This window comes from Pongo abelii, chromosome 6 (assembly GCF_028885655.2).
Source record: "Pongo abelii isolate AG06213 chromosome 6, NHGRI_mPonAbe1-v2.0_pri, whole genome shotgun sequence".
Lineage (NCBI taxonomy): Eukaryota > Metazoa > Chordata > Mammalia > Primates > Hominidae > Pongo > Pongo abelii.
In genome coordinates, this window is record NC_071991.2 from 150359462 (window position 1) to 150372473 (window position 13012).

The 13012-nt window shown below is 53.7% G+C and overlaps 1 protein-coding gene across 2 annotated transcripts in view; it reads left to right on the forward strand.

Annotated features, from left to right (window-relative positions):
• The window catches only part of ACTR3B (actin related protein 3B), a 1031695-nt gene that overhangs the window by 105415 nt on the left and 913268 nt on the right, over window positions 1-13012 (forward strand). The window contains exons 12-13 of one of the 2 annotated variants that reach the window (XR_008527331.2): window positions 804-954; window positions 1848-2115. The exons of the other annotated variant lie outside the window; for it this stretch is intronic. The gene's annotated coding sequence lies outside the window, so the exon portion shown is untranslated. Of the gene's footprint in view, window positions 1-803; window positions 955-1847; window positions 2116-13012 lie in introns of those variants that run through there. 2 annotated transcript variants of the gene reach the window in all.

The following is a 13012-nucleotide window of genomic DNA, read 5'->3' on the forward strand; positions in this document are numbered from 1 at the left end:
CCACCGTGCCTGTAAAGATTTTTAACAGAAGAGTGGGTGCCTGGATATGTGCTGCATAGACACACCTAGAAGGTTTGCCTGAGAGGTGGAGCTTTTCTCTAGAGTCATGGAACAGACCTGGAGGAGGAGAGGTGAGGCGGGCTGCACAGGCTGCACGGGAATGCTGCTCTTGTGCGAGACAGTCTCGCTCTGTCACCCAGGCTGGTGCAGTGGCGTAACCTCGGCTCACTGCAACCTCTGCCTCCCGGGTTCAAGAGATTCTCTTGCCTCAGCCTGCCGAGTAGCTGGAACTACAGGCACATGCCACCATGCCCGGCTAATTTTTTATTTTTATTTTTAGTAGAGACAGGGTTTCACCATGTTGGTCAGGCTGGTCTCAAACTCCTGACCTCAAATGATCCACCTGCCTTGGCCTCCCAAAGTGCTGGGATTACAGGCATGAGCCACCGTGCCCGGCCTGCTCTTGTGCTTTCTAACGGCAGCTCCAGAAAGATGGCCTCAGCAAACAGGTCGTATGGTTTGGTAGATACAGCATGGGAACCATGGAGGAACTGTGTGTCTCCCTCTGGGCAGTTAAAGGATGTGAGAAGGGACTCCAGAATCAGAAGGGTAACATACTACAACCTTTAGCTGAAGGAAGGGAATGAGCTTTTTGAGGTTTAGTGTAACAAAATATGTAGCTAGTGGATGTGGCTCGATTTTAGTTTTAAAATGGAAAGTACCAATAAGATCATTTCTCTTGCTAAATTTAGAAGTAGTTTGTCTTCTCTCCCACCCCCAACTCTGCTTTATTTCTTTTGTAGGAAAAAAGCTTCTGTGATTTGTCCAGATCAGGAGTATTTGAGAACTATTAAAGAAGAACTTAGGATATAGCCCAGCGTAGAGAAAGAGCTAGACACGTAGATACTAATTAGGAATACGCTGGCTGGAGAAGTAACTTTGTGAGCTATAAAGGTACAAATGACTGATATTTTTCACTGACATCTTTTATCTTAATTAGGTTGGTATACTGCACGGGTATTTCTGATTATGCAATCATTTTCTTGAGCTGAATTAGCATGTTTTACATATTTATTCATTAGGTCTTATGTCCATGATAAATTAAACTTTATGGGTAATCAAAACATTATTGCATGATATAATTACAGCTCTCCTGAATTAGACTTTAAGAATGTGATTGCCACACTCTACGTCACTTAATGTCCCCTAATGGCAAAGATTAATAGCATTATAAACTTTCTGGTCATGTGCAGTTCACGTCCGGGTTGATTTACCGTCGGGTGACGTTTAAAGAGCTGACAGCCCTTGTGCTGAGATTTTATGAACAGCATCGTTTCTGGGGGGAGAGTCCTCTGTAATTTAGTGCTAATCACTAAACCACTAGTAATCATGTGTGTACTAAGTTTATTGTGCCAGTGCTCTGAGAAGTTGTGTATTTGTGACAGAGTAAAGTAGGTGCTTGAGTTCCCTTGGAAGTGAAATCACAGTCATGTTGATAGGGCTTAGTAACCACACCCAGGGACAGATTTTCAGTTTTTTTCCCTTTTCTTAAAAATAAAACAACTGATGCATTCACACAAAGAGGTATGCATCTCGAGTGTTTAGATATAATTTAATTTAAACTCTACCATTACAGCAGATTACTCTGGGAAGCCTTGGGCTGTGAACACTGGAATTGCACCTGCTCCATCCTTACCCCCCAGTGATGTGCGTGGCCAGTTTGAATGGATCAGGAACTGGACTTGGTGTCCATTTTCCCCAGTATTAGAGATGGGTTTGTGGGGATGACAGAATTACAGACCGCTAGACTGACAAGTTCACCTCTCCCCACCCTCCCCTTTTACCAGGAGGCGATGACTTGTGATGAGAAAGGGCTGATGGGATCAGAATCCAGTCTGTGTCCATAAGATGGAGTCAAATCCACTGTTATACAGGAGTCAAACCGGTGACCTTGTGGAGGGGAACAACACCGATTACTCGGTCCTGGCCTGGGGGACCATGGCTTCCTGTTGAGCAGCTGCTCCTGCCTTCCCTTGGTATAGCAGAGATGTGAAAATCTAGCTCCAAGTCAGATGTGTTTAGGAAACTTTGGGCTAACAAAGGGAAACGTTTGTTTCCTCGAGGCTGTGAGAGCTGTTGTTAATGTGCTGGGCAGCACTGTGTCCTGAGCAGGAGCCTGTGGGGACTTGGCACAGAGCCTTGGTGTGTCCCACTGCACCTCCAGACCAGACACCAGACTGCAGAGTCGGGACCACCGCACCTCCAGACCAGACCACAGGGTCGGGGCCACCGCACCTCCACACCGCAGAGTCAGGGCCACTGCACCTCCACACCGCAGAGTCAGGGCCACCGCACCTCCACACCGCAGAGTCAGGGCCACTGCACCTCCACACCGCAGAGTCAGGGCCACCGCACCTCCACACCGCAGAGTCAGGGCCACTGCACCTCCAGACCAGACCGCAGGGCCGGGGCCACTGCACCTCCACACCGCAGAGTCAGGGCCACTGCACCTCCAGACCAGACCGCAGGGTTGGGGCCACCGCACCTCCAGACCAGACCTCAGAGTCGGTGCTACCGCACCTCCACACCGCAGAGTCAGGGCCACTGCACCTCCAGACCAGACCACAGAGTCGGGGCCACCGCACCTCCAGACCAGACCGCAGACTCGGGGCCACCGCACCTCCACACTGCAGAGTCAGGGCCACTGCACCTCCAGACCAGACCACAGACTCGGGGCCACCGCACCTCCACACCGCAGTCAGGGCCACCGCACCTCCACACTGCAGAGTCAGGGCCACTGCACCTCCAGACCAGACCGCAGGGTCGGGGCCACTGCACCTCCACACCGCAGAGTCAGGGCCACTGCACCTCCAGACCAGACCGCAGGGTCGGGGCCACCGCACCTCCAGACCAGACCTCAGAGTCGGTGCTACCGCACCTCACACCGCAGAGTCAGGGCCACTGCACCTCCAGACCAGACCGCAGACTCGGGGCCACCGCACCTCCACACCGCAGAGTCAGGGCCACTGCACCTCCAGACCAGACCGCAGACTCGGGGCCACCGCACCTCCACACCCGAGTCAGGGCTACTGCACCTCCAGACCAGACCGCAGGGTCGGGGCCACTGCACCTCCAGACCAGACCTCAGAGTCGGTGCTACCGCACCTCCACACCGCAGAGTCAGGGCCACCGCACCTCCAGACCAGACCTCAGAGTCGGGGCCACTGCACCTCCACACCGCAGAGTCAGGGCCACTGCACCTCCAGACCAGACCGCAGGGTTGGGGCCACCGCACCTCCAGACCAGACCTCAGAGTCGGTGCTACTGCACCTCCACACCGCAGAGTCAGGGCCACCGCACCTCCAGACCAGCCCTCAGAGTCGGTGCTACCGCACCTCCACACCGCAGAGTCAGGGCCACCGCACCTCCACACCGCAGAGTCAGGGCCACTGCACCTCCACACCGCAGAGTCAGGGCCACCGCACCTCCACACCGCAGAGTCAGGGCCACTGCACCTCCAGACCAGACCGCAGGGCCGGGGCCACTGCACCTCCACACCGCAGAGTCAGGGCCACTGCACCTCCAGACCAGACCGCAGGGTTGGGGCCACCGCACCTCCAGACCAGACCGCAGAGTCGGTGCTACCGCACCTCCACACCGCAGAGTCAGGGCCACTGCACCTCCAGACCAGACCACAGGGTCGGGGCCACCGCACCTCCAGACCAGACCTCAGAGTCGGTGCTACCGCACCTCCACACCGCAGAGTCAGGGCCACCGCACCTCCAGACCAGACCTCAGAGTCGGTGCCACCGCACCTCCACACCGCAGAGTCAGGGCCACTGCACCTCCAGACCAGACCACAGGGTTGGGGCCACCGCACCTCCAGACCAGACCGCAGAGTCGGTGCTACCGCACCTCCACACCACAGAGTCAGGGCCACTGCACCTCCAGACCAGACCGCAGGGTCGGGGCCACCGCACCTCCAGACCAGACCGCAGACTCGGGGCCACCGCACCTCCACACCGCAGAGTCAGGGCCACTGCACCTCCAGACCAGACCGCAGGGTCGGGGCCACCGCACCTCCAGACCAGACCTCAGAGTTGGTGCTACCGCACCTCCACACCGCAGAGTCAGGGCCACTGCACCTCCAGACCAGACCTCAGAGTCGGGGCCACCGCACCTCCACACCGCAGAGTCAGGGCCACTGCACCTCCAGACCAGACCGCAGGGTTGGGGCCACCGCACCTCCAGACCAGACCTCAGAGTCGGTGCTACCGCACCTCCGCACCGCAGAGTCAGGGCCACCGCACCTCCAGACCAGACCTCAGAGTCGGTGCCACCGCACCTCCACACCGCAGAGTCAGGGCCACTGCACCTCCAGACTAGATCGCAGGGTTGGGGAGCCATCGTATGGGGCTCCCCATGAAGCGCTGCCTTCAGATGGGGCATCTGTGGAGGGACTTGTGTAAGTGGACTGTGTTTAGTGAGAGAGAGAAGCTGGTTTCTAAAAAGGATTTTTTTTTTTTGCTTTGGAATATTTTACTGTGGACTGAGGAGAAATGATTATTGTGCTTTTGATGGTCGTTGGTGATACATAAGGAGAATTGAAGTTACAGAGGGTATTTTGGTACTTAGCAGATTATAATTAACAAAATGGACTGTTTGGCATTTCTTTTTGTTATTTTTCATTTCTTTTTTATGCTCATACTCATCATCTAAGATAACGGAAATTCAATCTATTACTCTCTTCAGAATGCACTTCAGCAGCCTCTTTTAGAAAAGGATATAATTTCCATCTACTGGAATTCCATTTCAAATATAAACAAAACACCCCAGAGGGAAAGGAGTTACAGAGGCTGGTGATTGTGAGAGCATTAACCAGTGGGAGTTGGTAAGTGCGGCTGTGATCACTGCGACATCAGGTTTTCCTTCCCTTCCCTTGTTCTTTTTCTTTCTTTTTTTTTTTTTTTGAGACATGGACTCTCTGTCATCCAGGCTGGAGTGCAATGGTGCGATCTCAGCTCACTGCAATCTCTGCCTCTTGAGTTCAAGCGTCTCCTGCTTCAGCCTCCCGAGTGGCTGAAATTACAGATGCCCACCACCACACGCGGCTATTTTGTATTTATAGTAGACACAGGGTTTCACCATGTTGGCCAGGCTGGTCATGAACTCCTGACCTCAAGTGATCCTCCTGCCTCGGCCTCCCAAAGTGCTGGGATACAGGCATGAGCCACCGTGCCCAGCCTCCCTTCCCTTTTTCTCCCCGCCCCCCGCTTCCTGTTTCCCTTCCCTCTTCGTGGTCTCCCTGTGCTGCCCAGGTTGCTCTCGAACTCAAGTGATTCTCCCGCCTCAGCCTCATAAGTAGCTGGTGCACACGGCTGTGCCCAGCTGAAGTGTCCACTGCTTAGGGAAAACAAACTCCTTCCGTGCATATGATAAAAGTAGATACATTGTCGTATCCGGACTCACCTCTTGTGAGTAGTGGGCATCGTGTTTGTGGACAGAGTTTCTCCGTGTCGTGGCCATTTCGATTCGGAACTCGGGTGACCGCCGCCGTTCCCAGCCTCCTGGGCCGCTGCTTTCCTGCGGTGGGGACTCTGGTGGTCTTGCTGCCCCCTGGCTATTTTGCTTCATGGCAGCACCTCTTCAGAGAAAGCAGAGGAAAATTAACGATGAAAACGCCTTTCCTTTTAGTTCTGGGAAAAATAATCTGTCATAAAGAAGATAAAACATGGTTGTGTGGGAATAAATGAACGCCGGCCCCGTGAGCGCAGGCAGAGGCTGTTCCCTCCAAGCCCGCTCTGCAAGGGCCTGGGCGCCGTCCTGCCCGCGTGGTGGAGGCTCCTGGGCGCACAGGAGCAGGAGGCGTCATGGAGAAGAGGGAAGCTCCAGGGTGCCGAGGGGGTGCCGTAGGCACACGGAGCTGGAGGCCGGCTCGCCACAGTCAGGCCCTTGTGTGATGGGTCAGGAGAGCACCGTTCTCTGATGGGTCCGAAATTGAAAGCAGCGGCCAAAAGGAGGGCAGCAGGCAGACACAGATCAAGCCCTGAGCATTTGGGGCCAATTGCTGCAGAGGTCACAGTTTCTCCTCCTGGGCTGCAGACTGTGGGTCAGTATTACAGTCTACCGTTGTTTATATCACATGGTTAATATCAAGCATGTGAGTCTCCCTGTTTCCTGGGAACTGATGGGTACCCTCAATGCTCCTGGTAGATTGTTTATATACAATCTACCATTGTCCATTTGTGTATTCAGTCTCATTTTGAAAAGTGGAAGTTTGAATAAGGTGTGGCTGCTCCATTCTACATCTTTCTGTGACTCAAAATGCAAAAGTTGAAGCCTCAATCCTGAATCTGTGCTGTGATACTGCTGTTACTTTACTGAGATAAAACCTTCAATGCCTTTCTACCATATCACACATTTTTCTTTAACAGAATTTAGTTCCCGATGGTGGCCTTGCAGGTTTGTGAAAAAAGCCTCAAATTAAGGCAGAGGCCTGTGTTCTAATCCTGACTCTGCCCCTGACATGTTCTCTGGTCTGGGCGAATCCTTCCACGGCCTTGGGCCTGAGATGGCTTTTATTTTAATGAATTAAATTATTTGAGATGGAGTCTCACTCTGTTGCCCAGGCTGGAGTGCAGTGCGCGATCTTGGCTTACTGCAACCTCTGACTCCCGAGTTCCAGCGATTCTCCTGCCTCAGCCTCCTGAGTAGCTGGGATTACAGGTGCAGCCATCACGCCCGGCTAATTTTTGTATTTTTAAGTAGAGATGGGGTTTCACCACGTTGGCCAGGCTGGTCTTGAACTCCTGACCTCAAGTGATGCACCCGCCTCGGCCTCCCAAAGTGCTGGGATTGCAGGCGTGAGCCACCGAGCCCAGCCTGATGCACCCGCCTCAGCTTCCCAAAGTGCTGGGATTGCAGCGCGAGCCACTGCGCCCGGCCTGATGCACCTGCCTCAGCCTCCCAAAGTGCTGGGATTGCAGCGTGAGCCACCGGCCCGGCCTGAGATGGCTTTTAAAGTGGGTATGAGGAGCTCTATGGCCATGACCCTCCTGGAAAATGTGATGATACCAAGAACATTTTGAATATAGTTGAGGAGACCTGTATCAGTGTCCTGGGGCTATTGTAACAAAGTATACAAACTAGGCGGCTTAAACAACAGAAATTTATTTTGTCACAGCCTGGAGGTGAGAAGTCTAAGGTCAAGATGTGGGCAGGGCTGGGCTCCCACTCAGGGCGCTGGGGGAGGCTCAGTCTCGGGCCCCTCCTGGCTTCCGGTGGTCCCCCGGCCTGTGGCAGCATTGCCCGCTCTCTCTGCATGTGGCGTTCTCCCTGTGTGCCTGTCTGCTTCTGTGTCCAAATTTCTCTTGTTACAAGGACACAGTCATATGGGATCAGGGCCCACCCTACTCCAGTGTGACCTCGTCTCAATTACTTTCCTCTGCAGTGATCCTACTTCCAAATAAGGTCACATTCTGAGGTCCTGGGAGTTAGGACCTCAGCATATGAGTTCTGGGGGGATGCACTTCAAGCCACAGCAAGACCTTAAATCCACGTCGTTAATATCAAGCACGCGAGTCTCCCTGTTTCCTGGGAACTGATGGGTACCCTCAGTGCTCCTGGGGTTGACTTGAGTGTTGGCTGGCCAATTCTGGGCAAGTGACCCAATCGCTGTAACTCTAACTCTGTCCTTACTCTAAGGAGAGTAGGGATGTGCACTTCTTATGGTTGGAGGGATTAGCAGGGGAGACACATGGAAAGGGCCTGGCACAGTTCCCAGAGCCTGATGGCCTTTTTGTCATTAGCACGTCAGAACGTGACCGGAACCACGGTCTGCAGGGCTGCATGCAGGGCGGGGTCAGAGGAACACAGGCATTTCTTGTCCTAAGGGATTTGGGCGTCTTGCTTCTGGGGAGCACTTCCTTTTCCACCCATCCCCAGGATGGATCCAGCCCACTCCTCTCAGCCCCTCAGCACCTTGCAGGTATGGAAGGCTCAGCACAGGCCATGCCCCTCCCCAGATCTGCCCTGCCCTGCCGAGGGCCAGCAGCGTGCCCTGGCACTCGTCTGTGCCTTCCGGTGCATGGACTCGCAGTGGTGCCCATCCTGCCCCGTCCACCCCCTCGTGGTGCTGCCCCTTGCCGGCAGGGCCTTGTTCTGAGGTCTTTGTGCAATCAGCACCATGCGACCATGGCAAGGCCTCCCAGCAGCTCCTTGTTGACGGGTCTCAGGGTGGGCGCTTCATCTGCAGGCCCGGTGCAAAAGGAACATGCGGGGCCTCTTATTGTAAATGATTCAGAATTTCAAGATGGCAGAGCAGGTGTTCAGCATGAGTGTCAGGTCTGCGTGTGACTCCATCGGTTGGACGCCGTGAAGCCCTGGCTGGTGCCAGATAAGCCACAGTCTCCCGGAAGCACATATTGTTCAAAATGCGACGCCATCCTGGGGTGCAGAGGAGCACACAGGTGAGAGGACCCGGCCTGGCGCAGCCCACCCCGACCTGTCACCACCTATGAAATTGGATCCCTCCCGAGAGCGAGGACCTGTGCCAAGCCCCTCAGCACCTCTGGGGTGTTCTGACTGATGCCTGTCATTGACAGCACCATGTTCCTCTGGGAGAAGTGGTTGAGATGAAGAGCTTGGGATAAATAAGCCGCAGCATGCTGGGCCAGGCCCCTCGGCACCTCTGGGGCGTTCTGACTGATGCCTGTCATTGACAGCACCATGTTCCTCTGGGAGAAGTGGTTGAGATGAAGAGCTTGGGATAAATAAGCCACAGCATGCTGGGCCGGGGTAGTTCCTGAGTCTCCCTGTAAAGCAGAGGACAGACGCAATGATGTGCTGAAAAATACGATTTAATTTTTTAAGTCATCCATTAGGCTTTCGCACTTGAGTCATGACTTAGAGCACAGCGGGTCTGCCTGGAAGGGCTTTTTGCTTCTCCTGCTGCACTGTTCAGGGGTCCTCGGGTTCAGGGGCGAGGCGTTCTCTTGCTCCCACCTCTAACTGTGCAGCACACTGCACCATGGTCACTGCTCACGGACCATGCAGTAGATGGTTAGCCATGCCCGCAGAGCACCTGGCTTTGGCCCTTGACCTTTGGTCCCTGGGAGGATGGTCTCCAGGCCACTGGGGTGTCCTGTCTGTTGGGAGCACTTTGTTACCTGAGCACCTCAGGCCCCCCTAGATAGTGTACACTGACAGTGGTGTTTATAGTGGGGACCTTGGGCCACACTCTATTGGCTTGACCTCCTAGGGCTGGACATGGAAGGCAGCCAGGGTCAGAAGTGAGGTGGTCTTGGGGACCCCCAACTCCCACAGTTTCAGAAGGGAGGTGGTTCTGAGGACCCCCAAGCTCCGTAGTTAGTTTCATCAATGAGGTGGTCTTAGAACCCCCAAGGTCCACAGTTTGGGTCAGAAGTGAGGTGGTCTTGGGGCCCCCAGGCTACATAGTTGGGGTCAGAAGTGAGGTGACCCTAGGAGGCCCCACTTATCTGTCAGTCCTACTAGAGAACCACTTCTTTTCTGCAGCTCCAGTACAAGGCCCAGCGTGGAAGTGCTCAGCGAGTGTCTGATGGAGAAAGGAATGAATGGAAAGCTCTGATTTGAAGAAAAGGCCCCGGCAAAGGGTGCATGGATCTGGGAGGGTCTCTGCAGGAGGATCTGGAGTGGGGGGGTCTCTGTAGGAGGATCCGGGAGGGTCTCTGCAGCAGGATCTGGGAGGGTCTCTGCAGGAGGAGGGAGGAAAGCCAGCACAGCCAGCCTCTGGGGAGAGCCAGGCTCTCTCATCCTACAGTGACTCCCAGTGGTCACGCCTTGTGCTCCTGAGATCCGAGGACACCAGTGTTTGTCCAGACCCTCCCTCCCCACCTTGCCCTCCAGGTCGCACCCTGATTTCTCCAACTTAATGTGCAGCTCCTCTCAAGCGGCGAAGGGCCCAGGCTCTAGAAAAGCAGCGCCAGCTTGTAAGTCGAGGTTCTCTCGGATGGCCCTGGAGCAGGGCCGGTTTCTTGAGTTGGGACGCAGGTGATGCCCTCACCCTTGGGGCAAACGCACTTCCTGCCCCTGGGGGTCACCTGGGGGGTACTGCACCCCATATGCTTGCATCTGGCCACCTGCTCCCTCCCTGGTGAGAGGGCCCTGTGAGCCGGGGCATTGAGCCTGTCTCTGTGAGGCCTGACACAGAGCCAGCTCCAGAATCTCTCCTGTTGCTGCCACCACTTCTGTCCTGAGCGTGGCGGAGGGGGGAGAGCGCCTGGCAGCCTTCCAAGCCAGGGCTGGCCGAGGGTCCCAGGGCTCTGCTTTTCTGGGGATTGACTGATCCTCAGGATAGACACCCTCGTGGCAGCAAAATGGCTGCTCTAGGCCTCGTAGTCACACACCACACCCCCAGGGAGAGAGGCCGTCCTTCCACTGTGTCAACGTGCAGCCAGGCTTCTTACCCAGATGCCCCAGAAATCACCTGTGTGTCACTCATGACCCATCACAGAACCAGTCCCCAGAGCCAGGGCCCAAGCCCAGCAGGTCCCAGTCTTGGAGCAGTCTTGGGAATTCTTGAATTCCCAAGAATGTCTTTGGCCCAAGTTCTCCTTCTAGAGCTGGATCACACAATGACAGACTCCTGGGCAACCTGTGGCAGCCGTGACTTTTGTATGTGTGAGGTGGTCTCAGCGGTGGTTCTGGGGGCCACACGATCTCAGCCCAGGTTCCCCAGAACGCAGCGCACCAGGCGGTGACTGAAGTGCAGGGCTTTGCTGTGGACGTGTCACAGGGAATGGAGTGGGCGGGGAGGACAGTGCTGAGAGCCCGCGCAGGAGGGGCAGTCCGGTGGCGGCGCAGGAGGGGTGGCCCGGTGGCTGGGCAGGAGGGGGATCCGGTGGCCGCGCAGGAGGGGCGGCCCGGTGGCCGGGCAGGAGGGGCGGTCCGGTGGCCGCGCAGGAGGGATGGTTGAGTGGCCGCGCAGGATGCCTGCTCCGACCTGCCTGACTATCTGTCTATGCTGTGACCTGTCTGGGTCTGTGCTGTGACCGCCTGGAAGCCGTGTGGACGGTGTCTCAGAGTCACCCCTTTGCTGGGGAGAGAGAAGGGAGTGTTATCCACTTCTTCTGCCCCCCTGCTCAAAGTTTGCCCCATGTCTCATCTCACACATGCCAGGAACTTGCCCGGCAGGTCCCTGTGATGTGCTCTCCTGCACATAAGCAGGGAGGCCAGGGTGTCAGTGAAGGTACATGGGGCAGGCCGGGGGCAGTATCTGCCAGCTGCACCTGTAGGAAACTGGTTGCTGCAGCGGTGGCCTCAGGAAGGGACAGGTGAGGCCATTTGGGTCTGCTGTGGTACGTAAGAGATGTCTACTGGGATGCTCTGAGAGCACAGCTTAGCAGGACAGGTTCCTGGAAAGATGGTATCCTTCTGTCCTGCAAAGGTCTGCTTAGGATGGGGATCAGTAGTAGCGTCTGAGCTGCCCAGCTTCAGGATCTGGCCTCAATAAGGGAAAGAAGAAACCATTCTCTGGACGTTGGTCATATTGGAAACTGCAGAGTCAGTCAGGAGAAGACAATTTCAAGAGCCACTGTGTCCACAGATCTTAGGCAAGGATTTTTATAAACTCTTGATAAGTTTACACAACATTCATCTACTTTTGACTTTTATAGGTTGTGTCCTTTTCTCCAAGAGTCTTCTATTAGAGTTTCGTCACAGTGCTTTGGCAAAGACTGAGATTATCCTTCACAATGTATTTTTCTCACTTTCCATTTGCAAAGCATGTTGCTTGTCTGCAGATAGAATGTATTGAAAACACAGTATGTTAACTGAAGAATTAGGTAGGAAAGGGATTTTAAGAAATACCTGCATTGAGGCTTGCTTCTGTTCTTGATTTTTCAAACTTAAATAAGATCCAACTCCAGAAAGCTTGAATACAGAGATTTAGTTTAGAATTCTTGAAGGAACAGGGCAGGAGTTTGCATATAAAATACAGCATTTTAAATATTCCGCTTTCCCACCATCTCAGGGTTTTAGTTACAGACTACAGAATCCAAGTTAGCTTTTTAAATTTTTAAATTTTTAAAAATTTTACTGTAAGTTCTGGGATACATGTGTAGAATGTGCAGGTTTGTTACGTAGGTATACATGTGCCATGGTGGTTTACTGCACCTATCAACCCGTCATCTAGTTTTTAAGCACCACACGCATTAGGTGTTTGTCTGAATGCTATCCCTCCCCTAGCCCCCAACCCCCTGACAGGTCCCGGTGTGTGATGTTCCCTTCCTGTATCCATGTGTTCTCATTGTTCAACTCCCACTTACGAGTGAGAACATGCGGTGTTTGGTTTTCTGTTCCTGTGTTAATTTGCTGAGGTTGATGGCTTCCAGCTTCATCCATGTCCCTGCAAAGGACATGAACTCTTTATTTATTTATTTTATTATACTTCAACTTCTAGGGTACATGTGCACAACGTACAGGTTTGTTACATAGGTGTACATGTGCCATGTTGGTTTTCTGCACTCATCAACTTGTCATTTACATCAGGTATTTCTCCTACTGCTATCCCTCCCCCGGCCCCCCACCCCCCAACAGGCCTTAGTGTGTGATGTTCCCCGCCCTGTGTCCATGTGTTCTTGTTGTACAACTCCCACCTATGAGTGAGAACATGTGGTGTTTGGTTTTCTGTCCTTGCGATAGTTTGCTGAGAATGATGGTTTCCAGCTTCATCCATGTCCCTGCAAAGGACATGAACTCATCCTTTTTTATGGCTATATATTATTCCATGGTGTGTATGTGCCACATTTTCTTAATCCAGTCTATCATTGATGGACATTTGGGTTTCCAAGTCTTTGCTATTGTGAATAGTGCCACAATAAACATACATGTGCATATGTCTTTATAGTAATATGATTTATAATCTTTTGGGTATATACCCAGTAATGGGATCACTGGGTCAAATGGTATTTCTAGTTCTAGATCCTTGAGGAATTGCCACACTGTCTTCTTCCACAGTGGTTGGACTAATTTA